Below are 9,070 nucleotides of genomic sequence, written 5' to 3' on the forward strand. Positions count from 1 at the left end.
ACCTTCCTTCTCCTCTCCCTCCATAACCCAATTAATAAATATCCAAGTCTATTCTGTAGGATATGCTTATCTATATGCCTCCACCCCCCCTCACAAAGCTCCAGCTTGTCAGAGAGCAGCCCTCCAAAACAAGCCTGGGGACCAGCCATCTTGGTTTGTGGACTTGCCGCCACCAGGACTCTGCAGCCAGCTGCTGGGGACTAACTGCAAATCCATAACTCCAACCCCACCCCACACCCCCCCAGACCTACCTCCCCACTCCCACTCCCACCCCACCCCCATCCCACGGCAACATCCCCCCATGAGATGTTTTCTTTTTTCTTTTTTTGGTTTTTTGAGACAAGGTTTCTCTGTAGTTTTACAGCCTGTCCTAGAACCAGCTCTTGTAGACCAGGCTAGCCTTGAACTCACAGAGATCCCCTGTCTCTGCCTCTTGAGTGCTGAGATTAAAGGTATGTGCCACCACTGCACAGCTCAGACGATTTTTTTCCTCTGAGTCAAATCACACCTCTAATCTCCTACAAAATTTATCACAGCCCAGAGCAGGCCCCAAGATGACAAACAGCAAAAGTGAGATCCTAATCTCTGCAGTGTGGTACACTGTTCAGTGTTGTATAAAGGCCTAAATCCTTATTTAGAATCATATTTTTTAATAATCATCTGTACCTGGGAAGCTCTGTCTTCTCTCTTTCGACTATCCTGTACACCAGCCTTGGCCATTTTTGGACAAAGCTTTCCTGTACAGCTTTTAGGCTTCCTTATGTCACTTCCAGTCCCTTAGGTCACTTCCAGTCCCTGAACCTCATGGGCTTGCTGCAGTGTGACACTGGGAATGCTCCTGGGTTCCTTAACAGCCCTTCCTTTTCTTTCTTCACCTCATCACTTGGGCTTCTGAAAAGCCTTAGGATTTTTATTTCTGTTTACCTGGAATCTGGCCCCTCGTGTCAGTATACCTGAAAGGTTTTTAGGGCTCTAGGGCTCGAGAGTCATTCATAGTAATTTAAAAAGGAGACACAGCTTTGGTAAGCCTCTGCCTCGAGAGTGCGGGGATCAAAGGTGTGTGCACCACCACCTTCTGGTACCCAGCTCAATAATGGTGATCTCTTCAGTTCTCATTCTTGGGAATTCTTCGTTGTGGCTCTTTTAAATTCCATGTAGGGATTCCTGGGAAATGCAATCTATCCCTTCTAGCAAATTTTTACTAATTTACTTATTGCATCCTTTCAGAAATTGTATTAAGTATCTTTCTTCTTCAGTCCCGATTTGAGACGGGGTAGAAAATAATAGGTAGGCTGGTGATATGATACTGGTAGAATAACATCGACAAAACATCCTGATATAGTTATTTATTCTCTTAATTGTCTGGATTCAGGCTTTTATACAAACATTTTATTATAAAAACACTTTCTATAGGTTAAGGACGAAAATGATTTTAAGAGTGATGGACGTTTTGCTTAAATGACTTCCTGTACATAGATGTTCTTGTTCTTATTCACTCCACCTACATATTTTGTTGATCCTAGCACTCTGGCTGTTTCCAATTTCAGTTTGGAACAATATAATTAGTAATAGGCAACATGTTAATGTCCCTAACTTCAGTGAAAATCATAACATTTCATGTTTTTATGGTTTAATTAGTTTGCTAATTAATTTTTTAAGTTGGCATATTAGAAAAAGTAAGTTTCAACTGTAAGTTAAAACAATTTATTATAATAGTTAACACAATTAGCCCAGTGTATTAGACACTCTACATATGGTCATTAATTATGGGTATCATAACTAGTTCATTCTCTGTTTTGCAAAATTCAAGTACCATGTAGATGTGGGAGAGCCTATAAATTGAGTATTAGATATTATATAATAAAGGGCTGATCAGAATAAAAATAAAGAATAAATTTGAGAACATGAACAGATTAAATTGGAGAAATTCACAAATTAAGGAAAAATTAGTTCATAATTTATGGCAAAGATGTTTTCTTTAGGGACAGGAGAGATGCTTCGTGGTTAAGAACACTTGTTTTTTTTTTTATCAGAGTATCTGAGATTTGTTGACCACACCCACATGGTGACCTACAACAATCTCTAAGTTTAGTTTCAGAAGGTTTCATTCCTCTTTGGTCTGGAGTCACTGAACTCATATTGTACATAAAAATAACATACAGACAAAGCATTCATGCACATAAAATAAAAATCAATAAATCTAAAAAACAGATCAAGGAAATAGACATGAAAACAAAAAGCCCACAATGACAGTCACACAATATATAGAAATGTTTAAAATTTTTACATTAAAATTTAATGGTAGGTAAGTATGTGTGCTGTCAATATTTAGATGTAATATTTTCTGATTATAGGGAATTAATAGAAAATAAAGGTAATCAAATGCAAGGATTAGAAAAGACAACAGTATTATTAAACAGAAATAGAATTTTTATGAAGTAATTATAATAAAATCCATTATGTATTGAAAGCATTTTAAAGGCTATTGTATATTAAATTTGTGCATAGAATGTACTGTTTGCTTTAGCAATAAACAGGATAAAATTGAATTTATAAATGTATAAAAATGAATACTGCATAACAAGTGTAAGAACTCTGGAAAAATTACTTGGCTACTGTTTAAATTACTCAAGACTTGATAAATTGGACGAATATTACAGAAAATTCAATAAACAAATTAATCTGCCCCACATTTAATCTAGTGATGATTATAAAATCATTTCTGGTCAAAGTCTTTAACTTCTTGGACATACAAAGAGAAAATAAAGAGGGGTGTTTAGCACTATCCTTGTCTCATGGTATTCGGTACCAACAGATTTGTGAGGGCCTTAAGAACTATCCGTGTCATATGGTACTTGATATCTACAGCTCTGTGGGGACTTCTCTATCTGTGCCTATGTGTATGCACTGCAAGTTTTCACCTTGGGCTTGTATAATTCCCACTGCCTTTGTTGATCAGCAACTGTATTTTTGTTTGTCACCTTTTTATACCATTATTGAAAGTAGATTTTTTTGATTAAATTTAACCTGATTGTAATTTTCCCTTCTTATACTACTTTCAGTTCCTTTCCTCCCCTCTGTCATTCTCCATCCACTCCTTTTTGTCTCTCATTAGAGAAAATAGGCCTTTAAGAGATAAGAACCAAATATGACAAAATAAAATAAGAAGATTAAGCAAAAACTGTCATATTGAAGTTGGACATAGCATCCCAACAGGAGAAAAGAGTCTCAAAAAAAGGCACCTAATTCAGGTACCCACTTGTTCTCACACTAAGATATCCCATTAAAAAAAAACAAGTTATAATAAATACACACAGGACCATATAGGCCCTGTGCTTGCTACGTCAGTCTCTGTGAGTTCATATGTGCTTTGCTTAGTTATTTCAGAGGGCCTTATGCTCTTGGAGTCCTCCATCTCTGGCTTTGATACTTTCTGCTTCCTTTTTATGGGATTCCCTGAGATTTGAGTGGAGGGATTTAATAAAGAACTCATATTTAGACTCTATCTGTATAACATCAGACTCAGTGAACACTTTCTGAACCATAGATATTAAGACCAACAATTCATAAACAAAACCTCATGAAAACGAGTAGCTTCTGTAAGGCAAAGGACACAATCATTCAGACAGAGCAGCAGCCTCCACAATGGAATTTTTTAAACCAATTCTACATCTGATAGAGGGTTAATATCCAAAATATATAAAGAATTCAGGAAATTAGATGTCAAAAAAGTAAAATAATCCAATTTATAATGGAATATAGTTTTAAACAGAATTGTCAATAGAACAATGTCAAATGACTGAGAAACACTTAAAGAAATGTTCAGTTCCTTCAGTCATCAGGGAAATGAAAACCAGAACTACTTTGAAATTTCATCTTACACCTGTCAGAATGGCACAGTGACACACGTGACAGCTCATGCTGTTGAGGATGTAGGAAAAGGGGAACACCCTTCCACTGCTCATGTAAGTGCAAACTTGTACAGTCACTATGTAAATCAATATGGCAATTTCTTAGGAAATTGGGAAATGATCTACTTCACGATCCAGCTTTACCATTCTTGGACATATACCCAAAGAAAGCTCCATCTTACAAGGACACTAGATCAGCCATGTTCATTATGTGTTCATTCGTAATAGCCATAAATTGTAAAGAACCTAGATGTCACTTAACAGAAAAACAGATAAAGAAAATTTGGTAAATTTATATAATGAAGTAATACTCAGTGGTTAAAAAAATGACATCATGAAATTTGGAAGCAAATGGATGGAACTAGAAAAAATAATTCTAAGTGAAGTAACCCAGACCCAGAAAGATATAAATATGGTATGTATCCATTTATAAGTGGATATTAGCCATTAAGTAAATGTGTCCCTAGACATAGAGACATAGAGAGGTTAGGTAAAGAGGAAAGGTCTAGGGGGAGACAAATAGATCTTCCTGGGAAGGAGAAATGTAATTAATTCATTTGCAGAGTGGGGACATATGTGGTTGGCAATGCGATAATCTGGTGGGGAGGGTGTGGGGAAGTAGGGTAGAGGGAAACATTGTAAGGAAATTGAAAAGCATTTGAGTGAGGGATAATATATAAGTCTAGTGCAATGGAAACTTTTTGAAATATATGAAGGCGATCCTAATGTCTCCTATTAATGGGGATGTAGATTGAGAACTAGCCATCTCTTGTCACCAAATGAATTTTCCAGTAGCATGATTGAATTTCATTCAATTGAGTTGTTTTCTGAGAGTTCCCACTAAAATCCTAAAAAAACAAACAAACAAACAAAAAAAACCCAATAAACAAAACAGGCTTTGCAAAAAAGGTTTGCTCTCTGCAACTGACAGTATGCTCCATTTTGGAAGACAACATTCACAGATCTTGTTAAACATGGTGAAGTTTATCTGGTGCCTACATGGAGCCTGCAGGCAAACAAAACATAAACACCATCCCAACCATAAAACCTTTTGTCTACAATCTGTCCTGCCTGCAAAATATGCTAGGGTAGAACTTGTGGGAATAGCCAACCAATCTCTGATTTGAATTAATGTCTACTTCATGAGAAAAGAAGCAATTCCAAATACTGCTTGGGTGACCAAAATCAGAGGGTAGATATCCCAGAGAACTATGGTAAAACCAAATATTACTACTCTAAAAATTATCTATAAAATGACTCCTAATGATATTTTTCTATAGTCAGAGATCATTGTTTTATTCATTCACCATCAGAGTGGCTTCTTCTGGCAGCAGATGGAGATAGATGCTAGTCATCTTTTAACATATGATATAAAGAAACAAGATAGATTATCAGACACTATTTTTGCTTTGACTACTGGTCTTTCTCCATCGATTGGCCAGTGTCTCATACTAAGTAAGGCCCACACATGTCTGATAAAGCCCTTTATCTTTTAGGAAAACGTGATAGGTTTGTATCATTTAGTTCTATTTCTCCCTGCATTCTAGTACCCATCGGAGCAGTATATCTATCAAATTGCCATATGTTCGTTTCTTATGTTCTAAAACAGAAAAAGTAAAATTTTACTTGTTGTGATGACTGGAAAGGAAATTGGTTTATTTCTCCCCCAATTGAGATCAGCTAATTAGCTAAAGAGACTAGAAGCAGATTCTTCATTATATGATTAACTGTGGCATGCAGGTATACTGAAAACACAATTTTAATCTTGTAGAATCTCTGATTTCTGCAAATTACAAAATAATACTGTATTGTTTTAGCTTCTTATTATGATTTGATATAGCAATGACAGAAAATGAAAATATGCTAATACAAAAAACTTGCTTAGTTACATTAATATCAGATAATATATGTAGTCATCTGAATGTAAATAAATATTCACAAAGAAATATGTGATGATGAAATGGTCACTAAGAATGAAAAATAATCTTGTAGCAGTACATTATATTATATACGAAGAATTGTAACACATAAAGACAAAACAGTGATGATCCCATGTTTGATTCCAGCCATCACTACACAGTGAAATTTAAGCATATTTTCATTGATTCCCCTCCCCTTATCTTATTCTTCATCTTCTTTGCCCCACTTGTCCATTTATACCTGACAGTAGTCTCCCTTCAGCTTTTACATGCATGTGTTCAGGTTTTCTCCCCCTGCTCCCCCAGTACCTTTTAAAAATCACCTCATACTTCACTTTCCAATTTCACAACCTACACCCATACTCACATTCATCCCTTCAACATTGCACTGAGATAAATGGATAGATAGACAGACAGACAGACAGGCAGGCAGACAGATAGATGATAGCTATATGGATGGATGAATGGATGGATAGACATACAAACACATACATGTACACATTAACACCTAGGGAGAGGTAGAGGTAGAGGTAGAGGGAGAGGGAGAGGGAGAGGGAGAGGGAGAGGGAGAGGGAGAGGGAGAGGGAGAGGGAGAGGGAGGGAGGGAGAGAGAGAGAGAGAGAGAGAGAGAGAGAGAGAGAGAGAGAGAGATAGAGAGAGAGAATGGAAAGAGAGAGCATGGAGAGAGATAATGGCAAGTAAATAGACACATACATGACATACATGAAGGTAACAGAGTAGAAGACTGTAGGCATGCCTCTATACAGTATGGATAACTAATATTTAACAGAGTTATAGGATAGGAGGGAAGCTGTGAAATGCTATCTTCTTGACATGACATGGATATTTGCACACACCTACTTGTAGGAGCTGTGATTTCTTCCACAAGATCTATCCAATAAAAGATTTTAGCATGGGTTGGAGGAAGGCCTCCCAAGGCTCCACTCTTGGCTGAAAAACTAAGCAGTTGATAGGTGCAGGGGGAAGAAGGCCTCTCTCCTTTCTCTCCGTCTATCTTTCCTTTTTGTGGAGGTAGCCACTGATAGATTACCCATGCCCCACTAGATGACCTCCCACCCTCAAGGACAACACTAATTGGACTTAGCCAGCTAAACATAGATATTTTTAAAGAAGAATATGACTTTTGATGGGAGATATGATTGGACTTTCCTGGGGGAAATTTGGATATTGGGTAGACATAAGTGAGAGATAGGAATGTTCATAAATTGTAAACATTTATGAAATTATCAGAGAAATAAAAATAAAACTTACAATAAAATACTAATAAAAGCATTTGAAAAGAAAAAAAGCATATCAGTAGAGAGAGATGGATTTTAAAACAAGCTACTACTAAGGATTTATTAGAGAAAAAACTGAATTGTGACTTAACTGTCACATTTTATATATAACTAAATTCAAACAGCATAAATTTCCCTGTAAAATTTTAAATTACAAAACTTTCCCAAGACAATATAGGAGAATGCTTTGTGGACATACCATTTGATGAAGAGTTATTGGAAAATACACCTTAAGCATAATCCATACAATTTTTAATGGAGACTTCATTCAAAAAATTGAAGAAATCTTGTCACGATAATGAAAGTAAAACCAACTGCTTATGCAAAGATGTTTCTAAATCACATTTGATAAGAGTAACACTGAATATGTCTGAAAAATCCTTAAAACTTAATGGTTAAGACAGCATATTAAGGTGGGAGTGTGGCTCACTGCCTGAGTGCTGTGCGTGGATGAATGCATGCATTCTCGGCTAAGTGTCATCCCCCACCCCAAGGAAAAAAAGGCAAAAGCCAACTAGTGGCATTTCACTGAAGAAGATATATAGCCAGGAAATAAACAAATACACAGAAAGAAATTCAACTTCATTAAACTCAGGCAATTGATAATTAATTTAAAACTATTGTGAAATGCCATGGCATAAATTCCATAATGTAAAATAAATAATAAAGTTATAATGCCAGATAGTCATTAATATTGCAAAGAAATTAGATTATTAATAAATGTTATCAGAAATACAATACTGTACAGAAATAACAAAATATTTGGAAGTTTTAAAATGAGAAAACAAACTTCAACTCACCAAGTAGCATAGCAATTGCACTTCTGTACAGTTAGCCCAGAAATGAGGCTTTATATCTACACAGGCACACACACAAAAACTCTCTACATAATTATTCACAGCAACTTAGTTTGTAGAAGTTCCCAAGTAGAAACAAGCAAGATATTTCAACAATGGGCAAACGTTTTAGCAAACTGTAGGACATTCATTCCCTGAGATAAGAAGAAACAAAATGTTGGTACATGTAGACAAATATTTCAGTAAAATGTGGGATATTTGTACCATGGGATAAGAAGAAACAAACTATTGATATACTACCAACTTGTCTGGAGCTCAAGGCCATGCTACTTAGTAAGAACACATTCAGTTACAAAAGCATACACTTTTATGGTTCTACCTTTTATAATCCTCTCACATGCAAAAAATGATAGAAATATAGAAGGAAATTGATCTCAGTTACATAATAAGCAAGGTGGGACGAAAAGGTTAGGTATTTTTTGTTAAAGGATAATGTTTGGGACTTTTTCTAAATATATTAATATAATTATGGTCATACAGATAAACATATAAGAAAAACCCATTGATCTCAACAAACACATTTAAAAATACAATTTCTTCTTGCTGTTTAAATTGTTTGAGACAGAGTCTCTGACATCAAACTATTGGCAATCCTCTTGCTTCAGATACCACCCTCCAAACAGGCATGAGCCTTTATGACCACCAATTTCCCAGTTATGATATTATACTCTCTACTTAGGAATTATAGGCTTAGTGGGCAACCTGATGTTGCTTTGTGGTACCTGTAATTTGCACATTCAGATCTGTGAGATAATGCAAGACATTTGCTTTTAGTCATTAAGTTTTTGCTATTTTAGTATGGAATCAATTGAAAATAAAACATATAAATTGTTTCATGTGCTTTTCTCATTATTCATGAAAAAAAACTTTTTAAAATGATAAATTATTATTTCTCCTTATTATATATTTATACTAAGAAAATTGATTAGCCAAAATCCTATTAACTTGGGAAATATCATAAAAACATAATGTATATTTGTAAGAAAAAATTTATAAAACTAGTACAATGCACAGTGTATATATACCAAAATAACCCCATTAGTTGACCATTTGTTTATTAACTAATTACTACCAGAGAAAATTGA

This window comes from Microtus oregoni, unplaced genomic scaffold, assembly GCF_018167655.1.
Source record: "Microtus oregoni isolate MIOR12 unplaced genomic scaffold, Mior012 000127F_ref0000509, whole genome shotgun sequence".
NCBI classification, from domain to species: Eukaryota; Metazoa; Chordata; class Mammalia; order Rodentia; family Cricetidae; genus Microtus; species Microtus oregoni.